Source organism: Herpailurus yagouaroundi, unplaced genomic scaffold (genome assembly GCF_014898765.1).
Source record: "Herpailurus yagouaroundi ecotype Mexico unplaced genomic scaffold, PumYag 200, whole genome shotgun sequence".
Taxonomy (NCBI): Eukaryota; Metazoa; Chordata; class Mammalia; order Carnivora; family Felidae; genus Herpailurus; species Herpailurus yagouaroundi.
Window position 1 is genome coordinate 1,112,316 of NW_024412431.1, and position 13,906 is coordinate 1,126,221.

At 47.6% G+C, this 13,906-nt stretch overlaps 1 long non-coding RNA gene across 1 annotated transcript; it reads right to left on the reverse strand.

Moving 5' to 3' along the window:
• Window positions 1-6,536: 6,536 nt before the first annotated feature.
• Window positions 6,537-7,966, reverse strand: LOC121013914 (uncharacterized). Its single transcript, XR_005782974.1, has 2 exons — window positions 7,815-7,966; window positions 6,537-7,196 (listed from the first exon to the last, which is right to left on the reverse strand). It is a non-coding gene; the product is annotated as an uncharacterized LOC121013914 (long non-coding RNA).
• Between the last annotated feature and the right edge of the window lie 5,940 nt (window positions 7,967-13,906).

Sequence of the window (13,906 nt, forward strand, 5' to 3'; positions counted from 1 at the left end):
AGTTGGGAGCGTAGAGAGCGTGTGTGTTTGTAGCCGGGTGTGCGTCTCCGAACGCATTCGGGTGGTGAACGCGCGAATTTGAGGGTGTCTGCGTGTGCTCTCTGGGTGGGCGTGTGACAGCACCTGTGTGTGTGTGTGTATGCGTGTGCGTCCGTGTTTTTCATGTGTGTGCAAGGATCGTATGGTGTAGGTGTCGGTGTCCAGAGGATATAGTGGTGGCGAGTGTGCGTGTGCATTTGTGTTTTGTCAGTGGATTTGTGAGTGTACGTGTTTGTGAGCATCTAAGGATGTTTTGTGTAAGGATGTGATCGGTGTCCATGAAGGAGCACGCGAGAGAAATTGTTTGAGAGCAGGTGTATTTATGCAGGAGTGTGTTTACTTATATCTATGGATGGGGCTAATGGCAGTTACTGGGGACACTTGCACATGTCTGAGCCCTTTTTGTGGATATTTGTTTAATATTTGCTTGTGTCAGGGCGCCTGGGTGGCTCAGTTGGTTAAGCTCTGACTTCGGCTCAGGTCACGATCTCATGGTTCGTGAGTTCAAGCCCCGCGTCGGGCTCTGTGCTGACAGCTCGGAGCCTGGAGCCTGCTTGAGATTCTGTGTCTCCTTCTCTCTCTGCCCCTCCCCTGCTCGTGCTCTCTCTCTCTCTCTCTCAAAAATAAATAAATATTTAACAATTTTTTTAATTGCTGTGTATCCCATTGTGTTTTTGTGTCAACACATCTGCCACGTGCCTCTCAGCTGTGTCTAATTGTGAACGTAGAATCGTGTGTTAAGTCTTTGCAGACCTGTATATCCGCGGTGTGTATAACCGGGTGTGGTCACATGTGTATAGTAAGTGCACATACGTATCTGGGTTTGTATGTTATCTTTTCACAGGAGTGTTGGCATGTATGACTTTCTGCGTGTTTTTGTGTGAAGCTGGTGTTTACATTTGAAGTTTGGGACGTTTGCACGGATCTGTGTGGAAGCATGAGTGTGTCAGAGTGTCCATGGGTATCTCTTTTCTGAATGCAAACTGAGTATCTGGGCTTCCCTCTTTGCGTGCAGGTACATGTGCGCCTGGTGGCAAATCGAAGACTGTAGTGTGTGTGTAGCTATGCACACGCAGTAAGTTAGGTTTTTCACATTTTTAAAAATTTATTATTGAGAGAGCATGAGCATGGGAGGGGCAGAGAGAGGGAGAGACACAGAATCCGAAGCGGGCTCCAGGCTCCGAGCCGTCAGCACAGAGCCCGACGCGGGGCTCGGACCCACGAACCGCGAGATCATGACCTGAGCTGAAGTCAGACGCTCAACCGACTGAGCCACCCAGGCGCCCCAAGAAGTTGGGTTTTGAATGGCTCTGTGAGTGTGTAAGGGTATGTGTGTGTACCTAGATGCAACTGAGTGCCATATGTAAGTGAGGCTGGGTGGGTGAATCCCATGTAAGGGAATGTAAATGTGAGTTTCTGCATTCACAACTATAGAGGGAGTTTCATTCAACACACACACCTAAACACACACACAGCAATCGGGGGGCTCTTGACTCTGTAAAAAGCACAATAGCGAGTCAGTTTCCTGAGACAGCCCCCCTCTCAGGCTCAGATGGTCCCCAAAGCCTATTCTTTGTAGAAATTCCTGGGGCCCCTTAACATACATTGCACAGGTGTGTTTGAGGCATGGGTCTCATGGTCCAGAGCGTGTGACTGGAGAGGGGGTGGGTGTGCCCAAGGGAGGGGAGCTGGGGCGTCGGCCCTCCTGTCTGGATGTGCCTGTGCAGGAGTGGGTGTGGGCGCACAAAGGGGCCAGTGTGCGTGTGTTTTCGTGCAGGTGTTGATATGTGCGATGCACGTGTCTCGGCTCCTGTCCCAAGCCCCCTGAATGACCTGGACATGTCCTTTTCCCACCGGGCCTTGGTCTCCCCATCGGTGGCACTGCCGGGGGGTCCGGGGCTCCCGGCATCGGGAGGTGCCCGGGAAGGGAAGGGCACACCGTCACGGGGTGCCACTCCCACGAGCGTGGCACGTCCCGCTGGCTCACATGCGTGTTTGCTTTTCTGGGAAGGTTCTCATGACCTCTGTGGACCCCAAGGACAAACACGAGCTGGGACACACTCCTGGGGATGCTCTGTAAACACACATGCATAAGGTTCCCGCCCCGGGAGGGAACCCGCAGGCCCTCGCCTGTCCTGGACTGGAGGGCCTGGGGGGGTCTGCTGGTGTCAGAGTAGGAACTCGGCACGGTGCCCCCCCCTCGGGCGCCAGGGGCCTCCTCAGGCCCAGCCCCCACACTGGGCCAACTGGAACTCCTGGCTGGGCTAGACTGCCCCACCCACACACAGCCGGCTGGAACCGAGGTCCCACCTGCCCCTGAGGGCCAGTTCCTGGGGCCCACGCAGCTCCAGACACACTGGCTCCCCTGTGAGCAGGTGGCCTCCTCCCCTTAGACCCCCCTCCGGCCCTCCCCAAGCCCTTGCCTGCCACCTCCTCCCTCACCTGGGGCTTCCTTTGGTTCTCACACCTCCTAACTCATCAGACAGGCTCTGGTTATGAAGCTGGAGGTGGGGATGACTTAGAAGGTTCATAGGTCGGAACTCAGGACTAGGTTTTGGGGAAGTGTATGAAGCCCCCAAAACTCATCCGCAAAATTCTGGGTATGTGTGCACTTTGGGGATCGTATCGACAGGTAACAGTTTTTCAGGCTATTTTATACCCAGCACGATCTCATTTAATTCTTACAACATCCCGAGCGTAACGAGTATTAGACCCATTTTGCCGACAGAAAAATTGAGGCCGAGGGCCCCAAAATGACACAGCTACGAGAATGAAGGAGGCTTTGAGCCCAAGGCACCTGGATTCACCCACTGAACCACCATGCTGCCTTTCCGTTCTGAGGCTGGGCTACCTTCCCTAATCGTTCGTCACCCTCAGATGGGGTTGGATGAAGCCCGAGGCTGGGGGGCCTCCGAGCAGAGGAAGGTTGGGATCTCCCCTCAGTACCTCTCGTCCACACTGTGGACGCCACACTGTTAGTACGCCAAAGAGATGACTTCAGCAGGGGAAAAAATATTGGGACGATAATAAAACAAAGCAAGAGTGCGAGTGCTGAAGGCAGCTGGGGTGAGGGCTGCTTCAGCTTGGGAGGGGGAGGCGACTCTGTGGGTGGGACAGATGGACAGAGACAGGAAGGATGAAAAGGAATAGTTGTGGTGGGTGGGCGGCTTAGTCTGTTAAGCATCCGATCCCGGTTCTAGCCTCGCATCAGGCTCTCTGCCGTCAGTGCAGAGCCTGCTTTGGATTCTCTGTCTCCCTTTTTCTCTGCTCCTCCCCCACCCTCAAAAATAAACAAACAGTAAAAAAAAAAAAAAAAAAAAAGGAACAGTTGTAGGAAAAGCATTCCAGGCTCGGAGAAATGCAAGAGCCCTGGGGCAGGTGCAAGCCTGGCCTCCTCAGGGAAGGTCACCGCAGGGGACGTGCAGAGAAAGCTTCTTTGAAGTGCTTCTCAAATTCTCTCCAGTGAGGAACGAGTCGCCTCCCCCCCCATCCATAAAAATGCAATGAAAATTAATTTCTAGAAAAATGACGTTGAAAAACACATGCATGGTGCCAGAAAGCAAGGAACGACCTGCAAGGATTGGGTATGTCAGAGGCCTTAGGAGCCCCACTGAAAGAAAGAGCCCCTAGTGGCCACAGCTGGAGCGATCTCAGTAACAAAATTAATGTAACATTGGCTTATAACCCCAAGCATAAAGCAAATTGTCCATGAGGTCGCACCGAGGCAAAGAAGTGATCAAATACGTTAACGGTTGAGGGACAAGAGGCAAACTTGATGTGCAGAATTACAAATCGTTCGTGAACACGCTGCGACCCCCAAAAGAGGTCCAGCTGCACAGCGTGATGTCTTTCCAAGAAGGATGTTGTAGAAAGAGAGGAGAAAAGAGTAAGTTTTCAGCGGAGAAGCCTCGTGACAAACACCCACGTCGCCTGCTGGCTGGGTGATCAAGGCCACCATCAACAGTCATAATTAGGCGGACAGTACGTCCTCTCGTGATAAAATGCAATGAAAATGGCACTTTGCCTCTGTGATCTTCCCTCTCCGAACCCACAACCCTAGCCTAACCGTGAGGACAAGATCGGAAAAATTCCAACAGAGAGGCACCCTTTGGGATCCCTGACCAATACCCCTCAAGATTGTCAAGGTCGTCAAAGACGAGGAGAGCTCCAGAGACCATCCCGGCCAGGAAGAGCTGAAGGAAGCGAGCCAACTCAATCTCGTGTGGGATCCTGGACCCCCCCCAAAAAGGACATTCTGGTAAAGCTGGAGAAATCTGGATAAAGCATGTGCTTCAGTTGATACTAATGGATCAAAATTCGTTCACTAATTGTAACAAATGTCGCATACTAGTCTAAGATGTTACTAAAAAGGGAAACCGTGTGTGTGCGCGCGCGCGCGTGCGCGCTCACGTGCGCTGGGAGAAGGGCGTCTATGGAAACCGTGCTATTTTCTTAATTTTGCTTAAACCTGTTCTAAAGCCTGATTTTAAAACATTTAAAAGACAGGCAAAGCATGAGCCCAATGGTCAAAATCACTCTATCAAGTTACTATAAAGCTTCTTCTCTCCACTTACTGTTTTCTATACTTTCTCATCTGGACGGTGGTCAGCAGCTCGGGACCGGCCCTGGTCTGTGGCAGGTTTTGAGTGGTTCTAGACAAGGGTTCCTCACCCTCACCGCTGTTGACCTTTGGGGGCAGATTATTCTTGGGGGGGGGGGTTGCCTGTGTATCGCAGGGTGTTCAGCAGCATCCCTGACCTCTACACAACTGGATGTCACTTGCAGCCCCCTCCGACCGTGACAAGCAACAATGTCTCCAGACATTGCCCCAGCAGGTCAAATCACTTTCCCATCGAAAACCACGCACGTGCACGCACGTACGCAGGCAACCAAGTCAAACCAGGAAACGTGGTCCAGTAAGCCCCGTGCGTGTTTGGGAGTTCCAGGTCTGCCATGAAGGGCCTGGTATCTCCAAAACAACCCTGCTGATGCCGGCTGGTTTGTGGCAGCTTCGTTCGTTCGGAAGGCCCATCCTAGGGTGTGGCTCTGGGCCCGGAGAGAACGGAGAGATTCAGAATGTGTTTGGGAGGGAGAGGTGACGGGACTTGCCGATCGATGGGGGCAGGAAGCGAAGAGGGGAAGGGAGGGGCTTGGGGTAGATGCACAGATTGGTGCCGCCTTTCGCAACTGGGTAGATGGCGGTGTCATGTGCTGAGATGGGAACGTGAGATGAGGGGCCAGGCTGGGCGAGGGAGGGGAGGGTGAGGAGTTTCGCCTTGGACAGGTGGAGTTTCAGGTCCCGGAGGGCCATGGAGGAGAGCGGAAGTTCACGGGCTGGTACACATCGTGATGAGGGACGCCCCACGGGCCTAATCCCATGCACAGTGCTCCCCGAGGGGCGAGGCCAGAAGAGCAGAGCCCCCTTCTCCCTCCTCCCCTGCAACCATCACGTTGGCTGCTTTTCTGACGTGGCCCCTCGGGGAACACTGCGCATTTGATTAGGCACATGGGGCGTCACTCATCATGATGTGTACAGGTTCACGAACTTCTGCGCTCCTTCCCCGCCCCTCTCCTCTCACACAACAACGCAGTGGGACTTGGGAGGCTCCGAGATGTCCCGCAGCGGGTACATAGAAACATAAACTGCGCTCGAGTGGGACACTGGAATATCATTCAGCTCTTGAAAAGAATGCGCTTTCACACCACAAAAAGCCATGGGAGAGTCTTAAATGCTTAAATGCTTCTAAGTGAAAGAAGCCGATCTGAGAAGGCTCCAGAGGGTCTGATCCCAACTCTGGGGCATTCTGGGAAAGGTGAAACTGTGGAGACAGGAAAAGGATCAGTGACTGCCAAGGGGTTGGTGGGGGCAGGAGGGATGAAAAGGCGCAGCACAGAGGAGTTTCGGGGCAATGAAAATACTCCCTAGGAGACTATAATTGTGATCACCTGTCATTACACATCTGTCAAAACCCACAGAATGTATGACACCAAGAGGGATCCCTGACATAAACTATGGATGCTGGGTGATGACGGTACCTCAGTGCAGGTTCATGTCGATAGTGGGAGAGGCTGTGCTTCTGTGATGGCAGGGGCTCTCTGGGAACTCTATATTTTCTGCTCAATTTGGCCATGAACTTCAAACTGTTTTGTTTTGTTTTGTTTTGTTTTGTTTTGTTTTTACATGATTTTAATTTTTATTTCTTTCTTTATTCATTTATTCATTTATGTTTATTTCTTTAGTTAGGGAGAGACAGAGACAGCACGAGTGGGGGAGGGGCAGAGAGCGAGGGAGAGAGAGAGAGAGTCCTGAGCAGGCTCCACACTGTCAGTGCAAGGAGTCTGATGTGGGGCTCAACCTCACAAGCCATGAGATCGTGACCTGAGCCAAAATCAAGAGTCGATCGCTTAATCGAGGGAGCCACCCAGGTGCCCCCCTCCCCCCAAAACTGTTTTTTAAAATCGTCTATAATACACACACACACACACACACACACACACACACACACAGTCTGTATTGATGTAGGTCAAGGGAGACAGATTATCTCTAGAATGCCTTCTATGTTTTGCACATCGTTGGCGGGAAGAAATTTTCTGTCCGCTTCGTCTCTGTTCTTCCTCCCTCTGGTAGGAGACGGTCTTTGGGCAGAGTGAGGCCATCACTTTGCACGTATAGAGCATGAAGACCTATGTGATTGCAGGGGATGGAGGGTAGAGGGAGAAGTGGCTCTGGGAGAAGGGGGGCTCTGGCTGTTTCTCTGACATTGGTGAAGCCTGTGAGGACTCAACCCCGATGAAGCTTGCGTAGCACCCCCTAACTCGTTGCTGCGCCCCACCGGCCCTTGCCAACCCTGAGGGCACAGCAAAAGGACACACTGGGGAAAAAACAAGTCACATATAAACTTTGGGTCCCATGATGCCGCCGTCTGCCAAGACCCTTTGGCTCGGGAGCTCTCAAGAGTCATCGTGGCCAGGACCTGGGAGGTCCGCGTGGAAGGCAGAAATTGAACCCCCGTGGAAAACAAGACCCAGGCTGAGGACAGAATCTGGGAGAGGAAAAACAGAGGGTGGGGGTTTCTGGAAGGTGGGAGTGCTCCCCGGTGTTTGGGGCCTGCTGGAGAGTTCACAGTAGATACAGGAACAGAGAGTCCGGCAACGACCTTGAGGAAGGCAGATTCAAGGGTATGTGTGTGGGAGGTACAAGGGAGGCAGTCAAAGAAGATGAGAGGCAGTGGAAACTTCGTCTAAAGTCTTCCCTCTGCAACCCCTCTGCGTCTCCAACCACCCTCCACCTGCTCCCCCACGACCCCATCCCTCCACCTCCGGGAGGCCTCCCTTTGTGTGCCTTTGCCACAGCCTAGCTTTCTCTGCAAGTCAATCCCTGCTGTGGAATTGCAGGGTATTGGAGAGGAAAGGAACCGTAACCATCGGCTAGTCCAAACCTTCCCCCCCCAAGCTAAAACAAGCTCCCTCTACAGCATCTCTGTGCCCTGTTGTGCAGCCTATCTTTGATTCTTTCTGTGGGAAGGGAGCTCACTACTGAGAAAAACAGCTCCTTCCGGTACTAGGGGCTCCAGATCTATTCTTCCGGGAGAATCGTGCACGCGGTAGGTCCTCAGCTCCTGTTTGTGGAGTCTGCGTCACTGTCCCCCCCGACTCATTTCTTAACCTCCCTAGCAAATTACATATCCCAGACACGAAGCTAATTGCCAATGTGCGGGGTAACTTGCAGATGATAGGTTTCCATTTCAAATACATGGATTAATACAGCCACCTACTATGTGCCAGGAGCTGGGGACTCATCCTGGATGAAGACAGACGCCGTCTCTGTCCTCATGGAGCTTATGTTCCTGTGGGAACACAAGACACAGAACAGCCAAAGACACAACTATTTAATTACAGTTGTGGTGAGCGCTCTGGGAGAGAGAGATGTAGCCTGGATTATAGACAGGGAGACCATACGACAAGGCGGTCTTAATGAATGTTCAACACTCTTGTTGAACGTGCGGGCATGCAACTGGCCGCACGAAGTTGCCAAGCAAGTCATGAGAACAAATCTGTTCCTTAGGGGCAGAAACCTTCTGCAAGGAGGTTTGTCTATGGCAGACTGTTGAAGTTATGGCTCCCAATTTGTTCACATCTGCTTGTCTCCACCCATTCAGGGGATCCCCATCCACACTGAGTCAGGGCTTAGCCCTGTGACTTATTTTGGCCAATGGGACGATAGGATAGGTGACAGAAGCAGAGGCTTGAAAAGTACTTACATAGTGGAATAAAAGACGGGAGATTGCTATAGGTCCTCGGACATTTACAAGGATAGTGAGGGAAGTTTATGAATAATTTTATGTCAACAAATCAGAGAACTTACATGGCATAGACAAATTCCTGGAAATGTAGATGCTTACTTAGGAAGAAATGGATGACCTAAATAGTCCTCTGTTTAAAAATGGAATTCGGGGGGCGCCTGGGTGGCGCAGTCAGTTAAGTGTCCAACTCTTGGTTCCCGCTCAGCTCGTGATCTCATGGTTCTTGAGTTCCAGCCCTGCTTGGGGCTCTGCGCTGACAGTGCAGAGCTTGGGATTCTCTATCTCCCTCTCTCTCTGCCCCTTCCCCATAAAAATAAATACATAAAAATTAAAAAATAATAAAGATGGGGGGCGCCTGGGTGGCTCAGTCGGTTGAGCATCTGACTTCGGCTCAGGTCATGATCTTACAGTTTGTGGGTTCGAGCTCTGTGTCGGGCTCTGTGCTGACAGCTCGGAGACTGGAGCCTGCTTTGGATTCTGTGTCTCCCTCTCTCTTTGCCCCTCCCCTGCTCATGTTCTGTCTCTGTCTCTCAAAAATAAATAAAAATGTCAAAAAAATTTTTTAAATAAAAAAATAATAAAGATGGTCAGAAGAGTGATTTTTAAGTAAGTAAGTAAGTAAGTAAGTAAATAAATAAATAAATAAAATTTATGATTAAAAACCTTCCTACAAAGAAGGGGTGCCTGGGTGGCTCAGTCAGTTAAGCATTTGGCTCTTGATTTCGGCTCAGGTCACGATCTCATGGTTTGTGAGATCAAGCCCTACATCGGGCTCCTCACTGAGAGTGCAGAGCCTGGTTGGAATTCTCTCCCTCTCTCTGCCCCTCCCCTGCTCACGTTCTCTCTCTCTCTCTCTCTCTCTCTCTCTCTCTCTCTCAAAATAAACTTAAAAAAAAAAAAACACAGCCTTCCCACAAAGAAAACTCCATGCCCAGATGTCTTCATTGGTGAATCCTACAAAAATATAAAAAAGACATAATACTGATTCTACACAAATTCTTCCAGAAAATAGGAAGGTGCATTTCCCAATTCATTCTAGAAGGGTAGTATTATCTTGGCACCATAACCAGATAAGGATATTACAAGAAAAGAAAGCAACAAAATGGGGTGCCTAGTGGCTCAGTCAGTTAAGTATCTGACTCCTGACCTCAACTCAGGTCTTGATCTCAGCGTAGTGAGCCCAAGCCCTTCATTGGGCTCCACATTGGGTGGGGAGCCTACTTAGAAAAAAGCAAGAAAGAAAGAAAATAAAAGAAAACCACAAACCAATATCTTTCATGACTATTGACACAAACAATCCTTAACAAAATATTAGCAAATAGAGTCCAGCAACTTATAAAAAGGAAAACACATCATGATCACATGGTGGCTTATTTAAGGCATGGAAGGTTGATTCAACATTTGAAAATCAAATCAATCTAATTTGCCATACCAAGAGATCAGAAAAGAAAAAATCAGATGAGAATCATCATCTTAACAGATGTAGAAAACTTATTTGACAAAAATCAAAACGGATTCCTGCTATTGAAAATGCCTCTCATCAAACCAGGAATAAAAGGAGATTTTCTCTATGGGCTAAAAAGCACCTATGAAAACTTGTAGCCAAAACAATATATTTAATAGTGAATGCTGGGGTATTTTGCCCCAAGACTGGAAACAAGGCAAAGGTGTCACCTCTTATGGCTTCTATTCAACATTGTGTTGGAGGTCATAGCCAGTGTACTAAGACAAGAAAAGAAATAACAAAGCACAGATTGGGAAGAAAAGTTAAATGTGATAATCTACATAAACAGAAAGAAAGAAAACAAGTAAAATACAATAATCTACATAGAAAATCATAAAGAATGGACAAAATCATAAAGAATAGACCTACTGTGAGTTTAGCAAAGTTATAGGATACAAGGTCAATATATAAAAATGAATTCCATCTCTACAAACTAAAATAGATAATACGATGAAAATTTGAAAAATCAGTACTATTTTCAATAGCATCAAAAACATGAAATACTTAGTGGCATCTGGGTAGCTCAGTCAGTGAAGCATCTGACTTCAGCTTAGGTCATGATCTCACAGTTTGTGAGTTTGAGTCCCCCATTGGGCTCTGTGCTTACAGCTTGGAGCCTGCTTCAGATTCTGTGTCTCCCTCTCTCTCTCTGCCCCTCCTCTGCTCATTCTCTCTCTCTCTCTCTCTCTCTCTCTCTCTCTCAAAAATAAACATTAAAAAAAATTTTAAATATGAAATACTTAGGGATAAATTTAACATAGACCTTTATGTTGAAAACTAGAAAGCATTATTCAGAGAAATCAAAGAAAGCCAAAATAAACATAGAAATACACTACATTCATGGATTAGAAAATTCAGTGCTGGTAATATGTTATTTCTTCCTAAAAATAATCCATAGTTTCAATGCAATCCCAATCAAAATTTCAGTAAGGTTTTGTTTTTGTTTTTGTTTTTTGTAGAGGTCACTGAGCTCATTCTAAAATTACAGAATTGTGAAAGACCTAGAACAGCCTAAGCAATTTGAAAAAGAATGAGGGGGCGCCTAGGTTAAGCGTCAGACTATTGACATCAGCTCAGGTCATGCTCTCATGTTTGTGGGTTCAAGCCCCACTAGGGCTCTGCATTGACAGTCAGAGCCTGCTTAGGATTCTCTCTTCCTCTCTCTCTCTCTCTGCCCCTCCCCTGCTCTCTCTCTCTCTCTCTCTCTCTCTTTCAAAATAAATAAATAAATAAATAAATAAACAAACTTTTAAAAAAGAAAAAAAAAAAGAAAAAGAATGAAATTGTAGGACTTAAGTTACCTGGTATCAAGATATAAAGTTACAGGTATAAGGTAAACATATATATCAATGGAATAAAGAGCCCATAAAATATAGACCCACACATATATAATCAATTGATTTTGATAAAGCTGTCAAGGTAACTCAATGAGAAAAGGATAGTCTTTTTGACAAATGGTATGGAAACAACGATGCATCTATATGTAAATATATATAAATAAATAAACCTAGATCCTTACCTCACACCATATATAAAAAGTAACTCAAAATAAGGGCGCCTGGGAGTCTCAGTTAGTTAAGCATCTGACTTTGGCTCAGGTCATGATCTCGTGGTCCATGAGTTCGAGCCCCTCATCAGACTCTGTGCTGACAGCTCAGAGCCTGGAGCCTGCTTCAGATTCTGTGTCTCCCTCTCTCTCTCTCTGCCCCTCACCTGCTCATGCTCTTTCTCTCTCTTAAAAATAAATATTAAAAATTAAAAATAATTTATTATTAAATATTACTAAAATATTTATTAAAATAATAAATGAAAATGAAAATATTTGCAATGTAACTGACAATGGGTGTAACATCTTTAGTATATAGGAAATATCTAAAACAGGGGTGGTAAAGTATGACTCAATGCTTTTTTTTGCATGGCTTGCAAGCTAAGAATGGTTTTGACATTTTAAAATCATTTTTATTTTTTTAATTGTTTTTTATGTTTATTTTTGAGAGAGGGAGAGAGTGCGCATGCGAGCAGTGGAGTGGCAGAGAGAGAGGGGGACAGAGGATCTGAAGCAGGCTCCGTGTTGACAGCAGAGAGCCCCATGTGGGGCTGGAACTCACGAACCACGAGATCATGACCTGGGCTGAAGTCGGATGCTTCACCGACTGAGCCACCCAGGCACCCCCCGACATTTTAACATAATTTTTTAATTCCGGGGTGCCTGGGTGGCTCAGTCCATTAAGCGACCAACTCTTGATTTTGACTCAGGTCATGATCTCACGGGTTGTGAGACCGAGCCCCACACTGGGCTCTGTGCTGACAGTGTGGAGCCTGCTTGGGATTCTCTCTCCTCTCCTTCTGCCCCCCCCCCCCCCCACCATTCACACTGTCTCTCTCTCTCTCTCTCTCTCTCTCTCAAAATCAGTAAACTTTTAATTGATTTTTAAAAATCAAAAGAAGAATATTTGACAATTCCTGAAAATTATATGCAATTCAAAATTCCATGTGTCCATAAATAAAGTTCTACTGGAGCACAGCCATGCCCACTGACTTACATGTTGTCTGACTGCTTTTGAGTTACGAGAGCAGAACGGAGCAATGAAGACTGGCCCTTTATAGAAAAGTTAAGGGGTGCCTGGCTGACTCAGTCAGGGGAACGGGGGAGGGGATGTGAGTTCGAGCCGGATGTTGAGTGTAGAGGCTACTTAAATCTCAAAACAAAACAGTGCAAGCAGCAGAGGGAGACACAGAATATGAAGCGGGCTCCAGGCTCTGAGCTGTCAGCCCAGAGCCCAACATGGGGCTCGAACTCACAAACCATGAGATCATGACCTGAGCCAAAGTCGGACACTTAACCAACTGAGCCACTCAGGCGCCCCTGGGCTTCTTATTTAAAAAGTCAGACCAGGGGCGCCTGGGTGGTGCAGTCGGTTAAGCGTCCGACTTCAGCCAGGTCACGATCTTGCGGTTCGTGAGTTCGAGCCCCACATCGGGCTCTGGGCTAATGGCTCGGAGCCTGGAGCCTGCTTCCGATTCTGTGTCTCCCTCTCTCTCTGCCCCTCCCCCGTTCATGCTCTGTCTCTCTCTGTCCCAAAAATAAATAAAAAAACGTTGAAAAAAAAATATTTTAAGTCAGACCATTGGAACACCTGGGTGGCTCAGTCTGTTGAGCGTCTGACTTTTGATTTTGGCTCATCTCGAGGTTAGTGGGTTTGAGCCCCATGTCAGGCTCCACCCTGACAGCACAGAACCTGGTTGGGATTCTGTCTGTCTGTCTCTCTCTGCTCCTCCCCCACCCCTGCTCTCTCTCTCTCTCAAGAATAAATAAATTTTTTAAAAAATCAGACCATCCACCAAGTCACCCCATCATCCTGTGCCTCAGTTTACTAATAAAGCAAAGAGCAAAGTAGGATTGTTGTACACAATAAATTAAAAAATACGTGTGAAACCCTTAGAATGGAACCTGGCACAATAATACCACTACATGAATGTGAGCTAGTCTCTTTTCAATTGCATCTATAGATATTCTAAAATTGCAATCCTGCCTGGTGTTTTCAAGTGTTCTAGGAGGCAAGACTTTGCACCCATTCCCAGGGATGTATATTACTTTCTCCAGGGCAACTTGTCAAAATGCATCAAGGAGTATAACAAAACCAATATTTTGGATCAAGTATTTCCACATCTGAGATGTTTTTCTAAGAACACAAGCAGAGAAACAATAAATATGTGCTCGTTCATTCATTTCTTCACTGATGAATTGGGAGAGACATAAAGAGTTCATCACGGAGGCACAGAGATGAACAAACATGAATATTCATCCCAATTTCCTGTAAAAGTGTGAAAAGTTGCAACCAACCTAAACACCCAGCAGGAAAGACCAGGTTAAATAACTATGCAGCCATGGAGGGGGACAGGGGAGAGGGGGAGGGGTCCTGCTATAAAAGTATTTAACAGGATATTTTCTGGGGCTTTAAAAAGTAACAAAACAACACAATCTCACTGTAAAAGGCTCAAATAACAGAAAAGAAATCCACCCTCCTCCTGCCTTAAACTCTCACCCCACCTCTTCTTC